Source organism: Chionomys nivalis, chromosome 6, assembly GCF_950005125.1.
Source record: "Chionomys nivalis chromosome 6, mChiNiv1.1, whole genome shotgun sequence".
In the NCBI taxonomy this organism is placed as follows: Eukaryota; Metazoa; Chordata; class Mammalia; order Rodentia; family Cricetidae; genus Chionomys; species Chionomys nivalis.
Window position 1 is genome coordinate 80,870,597 of NC_080091.1, and position 20,191 is coordinate 80,890,787.

The 20,191-nt window shown below is 34.8% G+C and overlaps 1 protein-coding gene across 15 annotated transcripts in view; it reads left to right on the forward strand.

Moving 5' to 3' along the window:
* The window catches only part of Adgrl3 (adhesion G protein-coupled receptor L3), a 742,119-nt gene that overhangs the window by 173,269 nt on the left and 548,659 nt on the right, over positions 1-20,191 (forward strand). For all 15 annotated transcript variants that reach the window (XM_057771795.1, XM_057771780.1, XM_057771783.1 and 12 more), the window contains one exon: positions 648-716. The gene's annotated coding sequence lies outside the window, so the exon portion shown is untranslated. The remainder of the gene's footprint in view (positions 1-647; positions 717-20,191) is intronic.

Genomic DNA, 20,191 nt, shown 5'->3' on the forward strand with positions numbered 1-20,191 from the left:
AGAGCTACAAGGATACATTAAATTTCCAAATAAAATATTTTTAAGAGCAACATCATTTTAATATTTTTGGTACTAAGTTTGACATACAGATTCTTATTTTAGTGATTAAAATGGAATTTTGATAATTTTAAGAAAATGAATACAATATCCTGGAAATTGTTTTAATAAACTCATTTATGGGAGGACAGAAAACTATATATGAAATGGGTTTATCTGTATGTGTTTGTGTGTTTGTGTGTGTGTGTGTGTATAACCAAATGCAGTGTGTCTTTGTTATCTCTCCTTAGTGGTTTTCAAATGGTAGAAGTTATTGATCTTGTCTCAGGTCTTAGAAATAAATGCTTGTTGTAAGAGGCCATAGATTCTTGGCAATTTCAAAAGTTATTTGAAGTCTTGTGTGTTCTTTCAAGCAGGAAAATATTTATATACTTAAACATTTCACTCACATGCCCATTGAACATTCTTATTTAAAACTATATCCTATATCTTTCCAGTTTTCTTTCTTCTTCTCATTCTGCTGGGACACTCTTAAGTGTTGCGAGGAAGTAAGCATCTCAAATAATAAAACATTACTAGTTCTTTGGTTAACATGCTCAAAGAAAGTATTTTTTGACATCTAATTGCGTATTCTATTTTATTTTTTACAGAAATGTTGAATTCAGTAAGTCAGAAGATGACAAAACCATGGACTTTTAGCAATCAAAGAACAAATTAAGGTAATTCATAGATTATTATCGTTGAATATTTAAAAATAAATTTATAATATGTGAACTCAAGTTGATATATGTTTTAGGAGACTTAGTAACATTGAAAATGCAGCATGTTTAAGTGTTTTTATAGATTTTGAAATGATAGTTTGATATCTTATGTGTTTTGGGAAAATAGATTTTCTTTTCTGAACAATTAATAATGTAGTTGAGCATACTTGTTATTGTGAAGAAATGCACTCAATCTATATGATAAATAATTTGGCTAAAGGAAGTAGTTTTTTGTGGCTGCTGCTCTGGAAAGAACTGATGGCTACGTTACTGTATTAGCGTTATGTTAATAGTTATGAAACAACTATGCCAAGATTTTCGCTGCCTTTGGTACATGGACACCAGGACAATGCATTGATGTCATTCCTGTATAATTTGTTTTATTTGTTCTCAATTTTTATCCATAAATAAATATAAAATTAATAAATTAAGTATACTTATTTTATATTATCAGGATGTTTTATAAATAAAGCAGATTATTTTCAAATCTGACCTATTTACTACAAATATATTTATTAAGTTCAACATGAAAATTTTCAGAGTATTAAATTAGGCTGTTACATATTTTCTCAAGCAAGTCATAAAATATAAAGCAGATCTTTTTACTCATACTCAATGGTAACAATTAGGATTTCTTTCTTTGTTGTTTTTGTTGTTGTTGTTTTGGGGATAATTTCTGAGTAGGTACCCCAGTTCAAAATCATTCTCCCTGAGTCTCCTGAGTTCTATGATTGCAGCTGTGTACAACAATGCCAGGCTTCTATTGTCTTTTTGGAATATTCCAATTAATTTTTGTAAAGGAACTTTAAATTATTATAAATATGCAGAAAAAAATCAAGGCTTCTGATTTTCTTATTTTTATTATTAACTGATTAATATTTCTTGAATTTTGATTCATTAAAACAATAGTTATTTACTATAAACTACTACAATGTATTTTCCAAGTTTACAATTAACCTTAAACACAGTCAGTAACTTAAGATTATGGAAACATTACAAATGCCTTTATAGAAAGTCTATTTTGAATGTTGTTTAGTGATTTAAATGTTTTTTTTTATTCTTAACTGATTTTCCTCTCCATATCATTTGCATATGTAAACAACATTCCTCCTCTTTTTGAAAGTAGGTATGATTGAGTAACTCGGAATTGATTAGCTTGTTACATTAATATCTAAATGCTGTAGACATTCATCTACTAAGTTAAAACTGAAATTAGGTCACTGATACAGTGAAGTAAAGTAATTTAACAGAAACAGGCTTACTCAATAATTTTTTTAAAAATATTGAATCGAGTATTTCCTAGAAACTCTCATTAGAAGATAGTACATGACTGAGAGTGATCTTGTTTTTAAACACAAGGATTCAAGGCAGAGTCAGGCAGAGATATCTTAGAGATATTTCCAGGCCAGCCAGAGTTACTCTGTGAGATATTTCCTGAAGAGGAAGATGACAGAAGACATGAAGAGAGTTGCTTCAGTTGTAAACAGACAGACAACAAAGAAAAGAACAGATTATGTACTATATGAAATAACCAGTCTCCCCATAGACAAATGTGTCGGTATAGTTCCAGCCTATTTGTTTCCTGCCCCTACTTGCTTCATTGTGTTTTTAAATATAGAGGAGTATAATGTGTATTAAATTTATCATTTAAAAATATGCAGTCTGTGGGATAAAACCGGTCTCACTGAATATGGTGGACAATGAGGGCTGCTGAGAAGCCAAGGACAATGGCACTGGGTTTTGACCCTACTGCATGTACTGGCTTTGTGGGAGCCGAGGCTGTTTGGATGCTCACCTTCCTGGACCTGGATGGAGGGGGAGGACCTTGGACTGCTCACAGGGCAGGGAACCCTGACTGCTCTTTGGACTGGAGAGGGAGGGGGAGGGGAGTGTGGAGTGGGAAGTGGGGTGAGGGGGAAGGAAAAGGGAGGTGGGGAGGAGGCAGAAATTTTTAATTAAAAAAATTTAATAAAAAAAATATGCAGTCTGCTTTGACAAGCAGTGAAAGCTAAATAATTGCCAACCAAATCAAAAGACTGAACATATTCAGCACACCAGATACCACTAACTGCTCCTTTTGTAGCCCACCCGTTAGCTCAGTCTCAGTACTGGGAGCCTCTAGACTCCATTGTAATATAAGACACACAATGCAAACTTGAGAAGCATGGGGAAGTGCTGCTGGGTTGGAGAGAATCCGGACACATGACCTTTCATGTGTTATTACCATGCCTATGCTTCTGTTCCCTCTTGTGTAGTTAGAGGTTAATAAAATTTTCTACCACATAGCATTTAGAATAGAGTACAGCATGTCCAAAATACTGTATCAGTGCTTGAGACTCAAGAAGGACGCACTGGAGAAGGCATCCTTTCTGTAGTAAAGGTCTTCTTTGAGTGTGTTTTAACCACACAACATCAAATGAAAGTTTTCAAAACAATGAAGGGTGTTTAGTAAAACCATTCTCACACAAACATATAGTTGTTGCCTCCACTCTTTCAATTCCTAGGTATAAACACTTGGAGTAATGCTGAGACAATTTCCCACAGATGGCGTATCCATCAGCAGGTTCTGCCAGACTTCTTATTACCCCCTTGGCTACTGCCTTGAGTCCAATCTGAGCCCTGTGCTGTGGAGACAAGAAGCAGTATGAGATGTTTTTCTTTGGGCCATCTTTACCACCTTTGTCATAATTCACAACTCAGTCTCTGCCCTCTGGCTCTCCAGCTGGCTTGGCTTCAACATGTGCTGAAAACCTCCTCCACCAAGAGCCATAGCCCTTGTTTTCCTTCTACTCACTCTCCTCGGATGCTCGTATCTCCTTACCTAGAAGTCCCCTTTCCATGCTGGCCTTAACTGCACAAAAGTTTAAAATTGTAAGTATCTAAGAGTCCTCTGTGGCACTGCCTCTTTTGTTTTATGCCAGGATTTTTTCCCTTGCTTCTTTAAATTAGTTCTTGTAGGGCCTCAGTAAGATATCTCCTGTAGTATAGTGTCTTCCTTGCCACGCAAGTGTAGGAATTTGGATAGTGCATATTTCGTGACCCAGTACTGTGGAAGCAGACATGGGCATATCCAGAGAATCTCTGTGTGCTGCAAGCCTAGCCAAAAACATAAACTTCACGTTTCTGCCTCGAAAACATAAATATGGAAAAAAGTTGAAGAAGACACCCAATGTCTAGTTATGATCTTCACAACCATGTACACACAAGCATACATGTCTGCACACATATACTTTTTAAGACTAATAAGTATATATACACCATACCCACACCAAACACAAGCATGCACACACACACATATGCACATGATAAGTTCAGGTACTTGGAAATAATTCCTATTTATAGATGCCTATTTCTTCTTTTATGTATCTTTTATGATGGATCACTGGCCTAGCTCATGGACTCGTCAAAGATAGCTGGAAATATCACAGATGGCAATGTGAATATAAGACAATGATTAGCTGGAATATTCTTGTAATAACTCAATTGTTGTCAAATGAAATCCAGTTTAAGGCAACTGCTGGGACTGAGTGGTGGTCACACCTGTGAGATTGTTTCCAAAGTGAAGTTGACAGAGCTTCATGACTGCATTTGAAGGATGAGAGGAAAGCAGTTGGTGGGAATAGGTATCAGAATGGAAACTGACCTTGCTGTTAGTGGTACTGCGTAGTTGCCTGTGTAGACAGCAAAGTTTAAGGTTTCTTTGAATATAAATATATATGCATGTGTGTGTATATGTGAGAAATAAGTAAATAGTTCATAGATAATATATAATTTATTTAATATGATAATATAATTTATTGTATGTAGTTTATGTTTTGTAATTTTTTAACACATAGTCACATATTTTTTCACTATGTATATAAATATAAAGAAAAAGTGGCATACTGTTTTATAGAAATAGCATCCAGACTGATGCTAGTCTTCATTTTTAAGTAGAAATTTTTCCTGAAGATATATAATGCATCAGACTTAAGGTCACTGGTGTCTCTTACTTTTACTCGTTTGTTTATGGAAAATTAAAACAAATTCGATTTACTAGGAAATTACATTTCTAATTAATTTCAAGGCCACAGAGAGAGTGCAGGATTCTGAAGCTGGCCAGGGGCAGAATGAATGCTCATTGATTATTCATACGCTCATTCCTACTTATTCCATGCTTAGTGGCTGTCACATGCTGTCAGCCACATAGTTAGTGCCCTTCAGAATTCATGTGCGGACTCGGCAGCCTTTGATAATCTGCATAAAGATACATCTGACATTGGATAGATAGCTGCCCATCAGTAGCAGACAGCTGAAATTGTCAGCCATTTACACCGCAGAGCAGACCGCCATGAAACAGTGATCAGGAAAGGCAGTATTGGCAGACAACAGAATCACTTACTAACCCAAACAAAACAATAAATCGGTTTTCACAGTTTCATTTCTTTTTTTTTTTTAAATGTAATGAAATCAATACCAGTTACCAAGTGTGCTGGCATCAGTTTCTTTGGTGTACATAGCTTTATTTGTGTAATATTTAATGTTGAAAAATTGTTTTAAAATATGTAAACTTTGTCTTGCGTGGTTATGTATGTATGTATGCATATATGTATGTATGTGTGTATGTATGCATGCATGCATGTACGTGTGTGTATGGATTGAATGTATTGCTTGATTAATCATTGAAGTACTAGAGATAGAACTTAAAAGCACTTCACCAGCAAATTATAACCATGGCCGTCTTTGTACTAATTTTTAATACATATTTTAAGGGAATACTCCCAAGGCTGCTGTAGCTGGTCTGAGTGTATTCTGGCGCCCACACATGCCTTAAACTCAGGGTCTTTCTACCTTAGCCTTGTGTTTTCTATCATGAGAAGTATGCATTACGGCCCTGTGCCACCAGTCCTGTATTGAATGTCTAATTTGGGGGAAGACAGGATCTCACTAGAGGGAACATTTACTCAGGATTATTTTTGAGTACATACATTTGAGCTTCCTGTCTATTCCATAGTTTGAAATTACACAGTTTAAATGTTTGAGAATTTTAACAACCATGTGTCTTTAAAACTGGAACTAATGTTTATTTACTTCCATCGATAACCTTTGTTTCCTGTTTGTAAAATGCCGTGAAATATAAGGGCTGTGGAGAAGTCATAATTACCAAAACAAGACACCAACCAATTTTATCACCTAAACATTTCCTCCTCTTTCTCCTGGTTAATCAAAACTTGTGTAATCCTCTTATCCCTAGATTTCATAGGTTCTTCTCAATTCATATTTTTAAATTTTTCAGAATGATGTACAATATGTAGCCTTTTGAGCCCAACTGTGTTCACTCAGCATAACACCTTTGAGATTCTGTTCTTGTTGACCGCATCATTAATTCATTCAATTTTTATTGCTTAGTACTGTACATATCATAATTCATTTATTAATCTACTATAAACATTTGGGCTTTCTAATTAAGTGATAAAAGTGAAGACTTGTAAACACTCTTGTATTGTGTTTCTGTGAGCATACATCCGTTGACTGAAGTTCCTGTCCTGCCTGTTCCTGCAGTCATTAAGTCCCAAATAAATCACACAGAGGTCTGCATTAATTACGGACTGACTGGCCTATTAGCTCAGGCTTCTCATTAACTCTTATAACTTATATTAGTCCATAATACTTGCCTGTATTAGCCATGTGGCTTGGTACCTTTTTCGATGAGGCAGTCACATCTTGCTTGCTCTGTGTGACTTCCTCTCTGTCTGGGTGACAACTACAGACTGAAACTTCCCTCTTCCCAGAATTCTTGTTACCCTGCCTCTACTTCCAGCCTGGTTGCCCGCCTGTACGTACTGCCTGCTACTGGCCAATCAGTGTTTATTTAAAATAAAAGTGACAGGATACAGACCATAGTCCCACAGCATACATCTATGCAAGTGGGTGTGTGTGTGTGTGTGAGTTTTCACAGCCATCTAAGGTAGGATTACTAGGTCATATAGTCAGGGAATGTATTGAATTTTTTCTGTACTTTATTTTTATACCATTCTTTTAATATTTCTATTTAAATTGTCACTGTTATAAAAATTGATATTGTGAAAGATTTTTCTTAAAATTCTGAGTTTCAGCAATTTCAACACTGGCTTAATTGTGGAAGGCCTGAATATTTTGTTGTTTTCTAAATGTATGTGGAAAAATTACAACATTAAGTGAAAATGTTATTTTTTTTTTCTGTGACATTTTCCATTCTCTTTTGTACGTCTGTTCCTACAGTTAATGACGGCAGCTTTGCCACCCACAAGGAGTTTCCTTAACTTCATGCCACATACTTAGTTAATGTGACTTCACATGTCTAGTGCTTTTTACGTAGAAAGGACCTCATAAAAATTATCTACAATGTTCATAATTGATTTGATAATATAAGCACCCTACAGATTAAAATAATTGAACTTTAAAATAAGAATAAATGTAGAATCTAAACATGAAATTGCCACTGGCTATTCATAGCAGGATGTATAGTAAGAGATTTTATCTTATACCTGTCAGGTAAAAGTCTCTTTCCAGAGTAAACTATAGACAACTTGCGAATGTGATCCTACTGGGAAGAACCCTAGACTTAGGTTGTCTTCACTGTGGGTGGTGTTAGCTTGCTATGAGACAAGAGGTGCATCTCATAATCTCTCTGGATTGTAGTATTCTCATTTGTACAATTAGTGAGGGCCACACTGTATTATTCATAAATGACTTTCTTGCTCTAAAAAAAATATGATGTTGCAATTCTGTGATGATCTTATGTCATTGGGCAAAAGAGTTTATCTTTGTATTTAACTAATTCTATCAGAAGTCAATATTAAGCATGTCTTAAAATGATTGAAAATTAAAATTAATGAAAAGCCAATGATGATGTTGGGGAAGAGTCTACATAATTTCTAAACACCTGAAATCTTATCAGATTACCAATTTATATAGTGTTTTTTCCAATTTGATATTCAAAACACTGGATAGAAATTAAATATTACTTATATTAAATAATGAAAACACATGAAAAATATAAACTCCTAACACAACTATCTTTTTATAGGATTTTCTGAGAATTTAATTTTTAACAAGATTTTAAATATCAACAATTTATTTCTTTAATTAGCACCCACTTAACCATGAAATACAATATACTTTATATATTTATGTTTTTAAAATAATTATGCATTTAAAAATGTTTATTTTTAACATTTTATGAGTGTTTTACCCACATGCTTTTATGTGTGTGTGTTCCACATGTCTGGTACCAATAGATCGTGTGATCTATTGCTCTGGAATTAGATTTTTAAATTACATGTGGCTACTAGAAACAGAACCAGGTCCTCTGTAAGAGTCACCAGTACCCTTCACATCTGAGCCACATCTCCAGCCACTGAGAGTGCATTTTTGAGAAAATAATTTCAAACATATACACTTTAAGGAGCCTGAGGATTAAAAATCCTTTTGGTTATGTGTCACACACAGTAATCACTGATTTGTATATCATTTTCTAAATGCTGAGAGGCATTATCAGTCTCAAAGGAAAAAAAAACATTATTATTATTTATTTAGCTCATATTAGTGTCTGGCATGTACACAATGCACACTATATTGTGGAATATTAATGCTGTGTTGATTTGAGGAAATCAGCTTCCCACTTGGTAGAAATGTCTACAGATGGCTGTGTGGCGCTATATAAGTATTGTAGTAGGATCTTGAAAACAATTTTTTTTGAAAACAATGCAAGGCCTTCAAAACTGGTAGTTGGTGCCTAAAATTTCACTGCCTTAGAATACATATTCTAAGAATATGGACATCTCAAGATCAAATTACTTTTCTAATGACATTTAATTTGTTTGGAAGGACATGCATTTCTTTGTGGATAATGATAGAGTATTGGTAAATAAGAGTAATTTAAGGATTATTAAGGAGCTCTTTTATATTATATACTTAATAAGTTATCTTTAAAAATAGTTACTGAAACTGGATGATGATGGCACATAACTTTAATCCCAGCACTTGGGAGGCAGAGGCAGGCTGATACCTGAGTTTGAGGCTAGCCTGGTCTACAGAAAACTTTCAAGACAGTCAGGGCTACACAGATGAACCCTGCCTCAAAAAAACCAAACAAACAACAACAAAAACAGAAAAGAAATGTTACTATGGTAGATTTTTTTAAAGGAAGATGTCTCAGAAATGTGAGGAATTCATTGAAGATAAGATAAAGTGATTGGATGAAGAGGGTTCACAAATCCCAGTGTGCTCAGCTCTGATGCAGGTTCTCGGACAGCAGCCTTCACTGTACTTTCACACAAGTCTTCGATGTCTCTGCCATTTATCTGCTACATGCTAGCCAAGCTTTCTCTTATTTATTAAATTTAAAAGCTTAATACTTTTCTGTATCTTTTCCATCTAACCAGAGCTCATCTTACATACTTTTATTGAATTCCTAGTGAGTACAGAAAGAGAATTAGAAATAGAATTAAATTGCTTTAAAAGAAAAGGAATTGGGTTTCTTGATTTGGCCTACTGCTGTCTTCAGTGTTCTGAAAACAATATGTATTTAGCTGAAATGTTTATCTATGAGTTTAATTTTTGGGGGTATCATCTCAAATTGCTTTTTTAAAGTACAGTGGAGGTAAGCAGTTATTTGTTGGCTTTGTTGCCAAAAATTGTGAATGGCTAGATTTTCCTAAACTTGATAATGTATATATCATCATGTAAACTCACCATTTTATGAATGAATTAGGAAACTGTGTTTTCTAAACTCATATATTTGGTTAAATTGTATCTCAGTGTTGTTAGACACAAGTTCATAAATTTTTGGTGACTATTTCCACAAAGGAAGCTTTTATTAAACTGTGTTTGCCTTGATTCGGTGTCATTAACAATCAACTACACTACATTGACAATATTTTTAGATTCTCAATGTATTGATAATTTAGTAATGAACAATTGAAATTGAAAGTTTGATTTTCATCTTAGTATAGTATAAATATCTCTGGAAAATAAAGTACTTTGTATCCTAGCAACTCATTGATGTTGTAGCTGTTATCCTGAGTTCACTATTTCAAAGAACTGGTGTTCCAACTATAGACACATCACAAAACTCTGTTGACAAAGGTTTTCCAGGCGATTTCTGTTAACTGTTTTTTTTTTTTTCTGATGTATGTTTTTTAGTTTCTTTCTCACACTGCAAAACTTTTTTCATCTGCGTTTAAAACATACCATCTTACTGTTGAATATGGTGTAATTATGAGTTCTAAAAGGTCATGGAAGCCTCTTATGAAAATATCTCAACAAATAAAAGCTTTCATTTCCAAGACAGCTGAGTATAACACCCGTGAAATAAATTGGAGAATGATAATTTATCTGAAAACATTTTTATGGAAATTAGAGCCAACATAACACCAGGGAACAGATTTAATAGAAAGAAGGTTTGAAAACATTGTTGGGGCATGCCTTTAATCCCAATACTCTGGAGACTGGAGGAAGAGGCAAGCAGATATCTGTGAGTTCAAGGCCAGCCTCATCTACGGAACAAGTTACAGGACAGTTAGAGTTGTTACACACACACACACACACACACAACTGTCAAACAAAAAGGAAGGAAGGAAGGAAGGAAGGAAGGAAGGAAGGAAGGAAGGAAGGAAGGAAGGAAAACATTGCTGCAGAAGACAAGGATTGAATGTCAGTGGAGAAGAATGTCACACACAGTCTTCATCCTTTTCTGGGTCGAGCATTTCTTGCTGTGTTGTTCTAATGCTAACAGAGACACAAGGAATGATGAACTAACGGTGCATCTACCCAGCACCCTTTATTTATAAAAGCACTTGTTAAAGCCACATCTGAATTGAGATTTTTCTCAATTGTATTTATCACCTACTTTAACCCAGAAAGGAAGAATTGGGTTGTTTGTGAAATGGCTACATGCAGCTTGTGTTTTTCAATTCACATGCTTGACATTTTCCCAATACACATAGATCATCCACCCACAAAATTCATTTAACTTTAGCCAAAGCGGAAAGTGAACTTTTGACAACATTTAGAGTTCAGCTTTTAATGTTAAAATGTTAAAAATTGTCTTTTTACCATATTCATGTTCAACAGATAATGATAAAATCTTTCAACTAACGGAAAAGAAATTTAATTTCATTGGTAATGGTCTATATTAACACAAACTAGATGCTTATTAAAACTTTATGAGTATATATGCATCAAGTCACCTAGTAACATTTTGGTATGTTCATCTAGGAGAAGAAATTTGTATTTTTTTCATGAAAAAATTATGTGCCTGTGTACACATGCAGAGGCCAAATGACAACCTGCTTGAGTTTATTTTCTTTCTACCATGTGTATTCCAGAAATTGAACTCAGGTCTTTATCCTGGTGGCAATCTTCACTGCCCACTGAACTGTCTTGCAAACCTAGAAAATGTCATTTTGATTTACACCAGATGTAATATTGCTCACTTGACTTGCTGGAAACAAGGTCACAACTATTTTATCTGTTGAACAGTTTTATCTACAACACATTGTGTAATAGAGGCAGCAAAAAGGTAATGTTCCTTTCTAAGCAATGATTATTTACTTGTAGCTATCATTATTGTCTACTTTAGTTGCTCAAATCTGACTACACTTACTAAACACTAAAAAATAAATAAAAAATAAAACAAAAGGAATTCCAGTAGAAAGGACAGCAACCATTAACCATTCAGCCTGAAGAATATAGGAATCTTGTATCACTGGTCTGAGCTACTTTGCCACCTGTTGTTTCTGATAACACTTAGGACAGCAAAGACATTATGTTTAAAGTCTCCAGCCAGACTTCTTACCAAGATTAATTCATGGCGAGCCTATGTAGAATCAGCCCTGTTCAGTATTATTTGGTGAAACAAGCCAGTCCTTTTGTCTTTTCTAGACTTCCCTGAGTTTTGCTTAGCTGCCTACCCCACCTTTTGGACTTCCTATATTCTTCTATTCTTTTATCTGTATTTATAGAACATCTGGTAGAGAACTCATTTAAAACATATATTTGAAACCCTTGGCACATCTGTGAAATAAGAGATGACATATTCAAAGGATCTTTTAAAATTAACATTTATTTAAGTAGCCACATCAGAACTGAGGCCAAGAATGTATAAAGGATTTTATTTTTTTATTATTATTATCCTTTTCTTTTGCATGTGCTTTTACCGTTTCTACATCTGTGGCTAACACACTCTCATGACCCCTATCTGACATTTACATTCCCACCTGCCTTTTCTTTCTTCACCCTTTGAGGCTGCAATAGCTTACTCCAGGGTCACTTGAATTTATTAACATATTCTGTTTTGTTTTGTTTTTTTTTTTTTTTTTTTTTTTTGTTTTCAAGACAGAGTTTCTCTGTGGTTTTGGAGCCTGTCCTGGAACTAGCTCTTGTACACCAGGCTGGTCTCGAACTCACAGAGATCCGCCTGCCTCTGCCTCCCAAGTGCTGGGATTTAAGGCGTGCGCCACCACCGCCCGGCTTATTCACATATTCTAATTAGAAATAAAAGCCCTGAATGGACCGTTTGTAGTACAGGACAATCCTGTATGTATTGTATGAAGTCCTCAGAAGTAGAGATTGTCTATAGCCTCATTAAAATTATTATGTATTCAAATATCAAAGCAGTATGTGCGGTAAAAATTTCTTCGTTTAGCTTATACTTATATCTTTTCTTAAAGATCTGTGACCTTTAAATGAACTGTGTGTAAGTTTCAGGGTTAGACATGATCTTTAAAATATTTTTCACACGAGAAATTAACAGTTAATCTGTAAAGGTCAATGTAGATGGGTTTAACCTGACTCTGAAATTGACTATTATTGCTACACATGGAGTATTTGGGGTAAAAATTAAAATTTTTAAATGATGGAAATCATGGATAAAACAATATTTTATAGTATGGTTATTTTATCTTTTTTAGGTAGTTCTGTTAATTTTATAGATCTAATTCACAGATGCTATTGTGGTACGTACTTATAGTTAGTTAGGCTTGTAAATGAAGTGGGAAAAGGTTTTAACAAATAGTAAGAGAAATATCAGTCATCTGTGGAAAATGATCAAAACTACTAAACACAAAATGGCTCCCATACCAATTATATCAAGGAGTCTTTGAAAATTGGGCCTCAATAGAACCCTAAAGGTTGATTGCTGGAGTTAGATAATTTCTCTTTCTGACTCTAAATGTTTAATAGCTAAGATTTTGTCCTATGTACTTAAATAATTTTCCGTGGGATTTCAGAAAAGAGAAAGACTACTGCTCATATACTCTCTTATATATGATAAACAAAACAAAAGGTTCCAGAGTGTCAACATATAATTTCCTTATTTAAAGTGTGGCACTGACTAATGTTTTGTCCTTTGGAATGGGTGAAGCAATGAGTGCCTAGGCACAGGGTTGTGCCAGTGTCCTTTTGTTCTTTTGGGGGAAGTTAAGATGTCCGCTAAGAGAGATCTATATTTCCTGAAGGGAGTGTCAGGAGTTGATTGATTCCCTCCTGAACACTTCTAAAAAGAAGGGAGGAAAGGGAAGGTTTCCGTTAAATTTGCAAATGTCAAATGGATATGTCGATCATAGTCATAAATTAATGGTAAAAATATAAAAAGCTAATTCCATGTAAAAAAGGACAGTGTAGTAACTGTAAAGATGAGCGTAGTCATTATTGTAGTTGAGGAAATAAAAAGCACATTTACTGCATGACTTTGTCAGACCATGGCAGAATTTTGCTGGAAATGAACAGGCATGTGCAATAGGCATCACAGTTTTAAAAACGTAAAAGCTCCTCTAGTATGTATAAAGAAGATGACTATATGCTTTGTTCTCTCCAAGGGATAAGAAAGTTAACTAGAAATAATTCCTGTGTTTGAACCAGGCCTTTGTAAGAGACTCACTCAGCACTATATATTGTCCTGGTGTTCCCAGGGAAGAGCTGCAATGTGAGGCTGGGGTAGCCACAGCTCTTTATTCCTTCCAAGACAGCTACTGTGCTGCTAATTAGAATTGGATATTGGTGGTCCTGAAATGTGGGAGACCATCAATGTTACTTTGTGTTAAATTTTAATCACACAAGTTAGGACATTCAGAATTATGGTTTCCACGGTAACCGCAACACTGAGCCCTGTGTGAAGGCATTACAGTGAGGGTCTTTGATTAAGAGAAAGTAAACCAGAAGCGAAACAAAATGGTCCATATGTGTAGCTAAAGTTACTAAAGGGGGCAGGAGAGGGAGGGGAGAAAAAGGAAAACTACAGTTCCCCTTTCCTTAATGATATTTGCTTAATGGTAGGTCACGTGTTCGTGCAATACACTGAACCGTCTGTTAGCGTTCTCGTGTGGATGCTTGTTTTCATTGGACTTTAATGATTATTTCTCTAGCACCGTTTGATTTCTTAAAATTTATCCTATTTACACACTTCTTTTCATGTTAAAATAACCGGTGATGCCGACTTTTGGGATCTTCTGAGTGTTCCTGTGGAAGGCAAAAGGTTGTTGTTTTCTTTTTTCCCCACACTTAAAAGTTTTTCTTGGAAATGTTGTGAGGTGGAATTATAATACTGGTGCTTTGCCTAGGTTGTCTCATTGGGATTGTGATGTTCTGATAGCTGTTCGTAGTTTCATTCTATTATATGCATGTAGACATCAACATGGAAATTAGTCTAATTCAGAACAGAAAATAAGTTATTCAAGTTACATTGAGTGTTAAGCTTGAACATGTTAGTTAAAATAAACGGAGCCACTGGTCACAGAACACAAATCACGTGTATAGAATTTTGAAGCATACATTCCGTCAAGAAAGGAGATAATCATCACAGGATTATGTTATACCTTTTCTAATTTAAATGAAAATGAAAACAGTTGTGTATTAGCTATGCTTGAGCCTAGTTTGAGCCCTGGAAATAGAGTGGCCTGCTTAAGTGGAGGTTTTCTTGTATTCGAGTAACACTTTATTAAGCTACTATTAGGGTTTAATTTTGCCAAGATTGACATCATTCCAGTTTATCTTTCAAGGAACATATGGTCTAGTGACATTTCACAAAAGATAAGGAAAAGGACAGGTTTCTCTCCATTTTCAGTCTTGAAATGTAGAAAATTCTAACAAGACTGGTAATTCTTATGATATACTCCAACATCACATGAAATACATTCATATTACATAATGCAAATTCAGTGTTCTTCTATGAATATTTAGGTGTGGCTGAGTGCTTTTGTCTGTAATGGCACTTTACAGATCATTAATCTGTTGAAAGGGTCAGAACACTGTTTATTAAGGAGCCTGATAGGAGCCACTTTCTGCTTTGCAAGATGTGAGGGAGGACCAGAGGGAGGACCACCCTAACAGTTCACTTCTCCTACACAAGCTTAGCCACAGTAAGGATAAAGAAAGAGGGACATAGCCCTGCTCCAGTACAACTTCAATTTGGAAGACATGAAATCTTTACACCAAAGACACACACACACATATATCTCACATATTAATTATATTATATATGATTATTATATTATAAAATGTTAAAATATATGTAAATATATTTAGTTTCTTGATTCGTTGAAATAGTTACAAAATGCGGAAACAGATTCTTACTTTGCAAGACAAAATGAAATATTGTGGCAAGTTAATCTTGGCTATTCTTTTGCTATATAGTAACTAGTTGGATTTGGGGGGGTTGTTTTTGCATTTTCTTTTGTAGAGGCTTTCACTTTTGTTTATATATCAGATTTAAAATTGTCTACATCCATGAAAAAATGTTCTTTATATATTTTACATTTTTTCAAAATTATTCTGTATATCTTCTCCAAAGATATCATATTGCATGATTTTTTAAAAATGGTGATACCATCTACCACTCAACTTATGCTATCTTTTTCCCATATGCAAGTTTTAATCAAGATAATAAATAACAAGGATTTGGAAACATCAGAATGTTAGGAAGTACTAACAAACTGTGGTTTACTGAGGGAGTCAAATGAGATTCTTTTTTAAGTCAGATTTTAAGTTCTTCATATAAATAACTGAGAGGAAGGAAATCATTCATGGTTTCAGGGGTTTCAGTTCACATTTTTTGGCCATGTCTGTTGATCCAGAATAAAATGGTGCCCTTGTGTGTGGCAGAGGCCACTCAATTCATTAGGAACATGAAGCAAAGAACTAGGATGGGATCTAGGTTCAGGTATAACCTTCATATTCAGACTTCTGGAAACCTACTTCCTGCAGGTAGGCCCATCCTAAAGTTTGTTCTAGCATCTGTAACTGGTGAGGATATAGCCAACAAAGGGGATCCTTCATTCTTAAATCATAACAGCTTACAAGTGTCCCATCCATAAAGTAAACAGTCCCAAGCATACCAGAATATTGACATTCTGCTTTAGGTAGAATAACACTACTATGGGGTTTATAATGTGAAGTAGTGTGCTGAATTTGAGTGTGTGTAGTGACAAAATGAAAGAAATAAGTAAATGTGCTTGTTATATCACTCTCTTTAATTAAATTCATCTTCTAGAGAAGTCACCTTTCTTCACTGTAGCAGGATGAATAAAGGTTGGTGACCTATTTATTCCCACTTTTTTTCATATTAAAACATGAATTCAGAGGGAAGGATTCTTGTCAGTCATTTTCTTTTTATTCACTCATTCTATTGCATTTCAAAAGTTTTAGTTATCAACTATATTAAATTACTTTGGCACCATACTTAAGTATCGTCCTGGTGGCTAAGTATTCTAAAATTATTTTTTTAACAATTCTGTAGACTAGATATCTCAAGTTACAGCTGATCTAGTTTTTAATAAGTCTTTCTCTGTCCCACCAGCTAGCTTCCAAATAATGACGTGGAGACTTCTTATTAATTATGAAAACTCAACGTATAGCTTAGGCTTGTTTCTAACTTCCTCTTATATCTTAAATTAAGCATTTTATATTAATTTATTTTTTGCCTAATGGCTTTTTAACTTTCTTTCATCTTGGACCTCCTGTTTCTTCTCTGTCTGGCTCGGGAATCCACCTTTCTTTTTCTCTTGAGTCCTTTCTGTTCCCAGAAGTCCTGCCTAGCCTCTTTCTAGCTATTGGCCATTCATTTTTTTCTTATACCAATAACAGCAATACATTTTCACACAGTGTATAAATATCCCATAAAATTTATCCCCTTTTGTCCAAATAAAAAGTAAAGATTTTAATTGTGACATAGTATAACCATATGCAATAAGAATAATTATTACATAAGAGTTACATTTAAAATGTCCAGTCTATCTGTATTTGACAAATTCCAAGAAAATACTGTATTATCCATCCTATGTTAGTGAGTCCAGAATCTTATACCTAAACCATTTTCTATCATGACTTGTATTGCCATCCTTACAATATCTTATTAGACCTTAAAACATGTTTTATGTAAATAACTTAAGCTTTTGTTTCTCAACCTTTTAAAGTGTGCGTCTCTTCTGTAAGTTTCTTTTTTGATTTTGATAATGAGGAAAGCTACCACTATAACTATTTTGACTTCACCTCTGTCAGAGACCCAAGAAGGATATAATATTGCATAAGTAAAAAGAGAGTGCCGAGCAACTTCCAAAACTATAGAAATGAGAAAGACAGCTGACTGCCTGGACAGTCACCAAGTTTCCTCTGCAATATTGGGCCTTCCACTTGACCTACAAGCCTAGAATATCTGACCAACTTTTCTGTGAAGCAGGAATTTTGAAGGATGTTCCCACCTTGTCTTGGCACAGTTCAGCAATTTTGATTGTTATAGATGATTATTAACCTGCATTTTTAAATTATCTTATAATTAGTAATACTAGCATTCAATGACTAGAACTTTATATTATATTTCTAAATGAGTTAAATAGGTGCAGTGCATTAAAAAAATTAAATTTGTATCAGTATATGAAAATTCATACCAATGTAAAATATTTGATATATTTTCTTTTTTACTTTATTTTCCTATATCTCCCTGAATTATGAAGACTAATCTGAAGTCCTGGCTAGAATAGTCGATGAGTGTGGACCATCATATCTAGCTGTCTTGTAGTGTTCTGAATGGAGAACTCTGCAGAAACTGACTCAGAGGCACTCTGAAAGGCTGGATCATCTGGGCTACCTATCTCCATTGGTGTCTGGTTCCCTTGCTCTGAAAACACAAACTTTCAAAGTTAACATACATATCTGTATTAATACAAGTATGGACTGTGCATTGTATACAAGTCAATCAAAGATGCTTTCTCATTTTATGTTCGAGGAAGTAAAAGACATCTATCTGTCAATGGATTATGTAACCAAACCTCTATCTATGCCCTATGAACAGATGCCACTTAATAATAAGTCATGAGGACTCTGCAACCAAAAGATTTGTCTTGTCTCATCCAGTCTAGAGCTGTTCCTATATTAGAGATATCAGCATATATGTCATCTGTTCTGTAGTCTTTCTTGGAATTTTTTCCCTGATGTCTGCAGCCTATATCCTAAGGAGGTCTCACCCTATCAAATCTAATATTTATTAATTTTAAAGAGAACCATAACTTTTCGTTTCCTCTGGAAACAAAGGCATAACCACTCCCCAAACTCAACATGTTTTCTGACTTCCATTTTGAAGTTAAGACATTTTTATAATTTATAGGTTGGTTTAACTTAGCAGTTTCTAAAATCCTATGTCTCTCCGAAGCTATCGTTGTCCAGGCATCCTGTGTAGTTCCCATCTTTATGTGGCTTATTTTTTAAGTCACTTTACTATCTCCTTCAAGACTTTATTATTTTTAAATTATTTTATTTTTTTCTGTGACTGTCTATACCCATTTTCTTTTCTTTCTTCAGTATCTCAGCATCCTCATTATCTTTAGTATCTAAACCTTTTAGAGGTTTTCTGTTTCTGGGTCTGACTTTTCTAAGTTAGCACCTACAGCGTTGTCTGGTCAGGTGTGGTAAATTTTAAATTGCCGTGTCAGCCACGACACATGAGCTCTGCTTAGCTTGTGATGGTGTATGGCTCTGGTGACTGTCTCTAGCCTGCAGACAACAGCCACAAGCTGGGACTCTGCACATCGAGGCCTGCCTGAAAGACTGCAGGTATAGGAAGCTGTGTCTGGTTCAGTATTTGTGTGTTTAGAGCTTTCTTTTTAAACTTTCTCGTGTCCTATGTGGAAATACATGTCCCACATTGTGCAACATCCATAACAAGTCTTTCTCTGTCCCACCAGCCAGCTCCCAAATAATGACATGGAGACTTCTTATTAATTATGAAAGTTTGACCTATAGTGTAGGCTTGTTCCTAACTATCTATCATTATATCTTAAATTAATCCATTTATACTAATTCCTGCTTGCTTTTTTTTTATCTTGTACCCTCTGTTTCCTCTCTATCTTATTGATGACATTGCCATTCCTTTCCTCTGAGTCTTCACTGTCCCCAGGAGTCCTGCCTTACCTCTTTTTATGTTTTGTATTATACCAATCACAACAATATATTTTCACACAATTTACAAATATCCCACAACGTAAGTTCTTTGTAAGAACTTTGTTCTTGGTGTGAATACAGCTGCCATTCTGTCCTTGCATGGCCTTTGCTGAGTGCTTACATGCTTTTAGAAAGTCACCTTGTGTCTTTTCATATAAAAACACCCATCCTATAAGCCTTCATTCTGTGACAAGATAAACTGTTCATTTTGTTTCTCCTCCAATTTTTCAACACAAATTCTCAAAATGTTGGTGATTTTTGAAATGCTAAGTGTGCAGTTCACCTTTGGTTCTATGTCTAAGATGCCTGATGGTTAGGGGCTTCTGGAAACACTCAGCATGGGGCTTGACTGCCTGGACAACCAAATGTATGATTAATAGTCTGAGCGGCAATCAGTCTTACTTTTCAATCTTCAAAGATTGAAAGTTTGGAGAATGACTTGATCGCCAATCACCAATTACTAGTCAATGGAGTGTAAAGTCTTCTGATTGGGTTAGGATGCCCTTATGTGGAGAGAGTGGCACGTTTAGATAGCATCCGAGGCTGCATTTCTCTAATGGCACCTTTCTCTTTTCTCAGTGCAACTTCAATTTGGTCTGCAGAATCCAGAATTAGCCCATGGTCTACCAACCTGACTCTGTTGACCTTAAAATAATTTAGCAAGAAAAAGTATAGAATCATATCATTTTACATTTCTTTATGGTTTAGTGTTTGTTATTGCAGAAGATGCCTCTACAAATACTAATTTAGAGAAGTGGGAAAGACTTTTAATAAGTGGGTGTTTTATAAGTGCTCTGAGTTAAAACCAAACATCTTGACACAATGAGAATATAATCTAGTCAGTACCACGTCACTTTTGTCCTTTTAGAATACATGCATTACAGTATCGGTCAGAAGGGGAAAATCTATTCATGACTTCAAAGATCAAGAAGAAATTACTGAGTAATAGTATATTTATATGATTTATAATTATTTAATTTTAA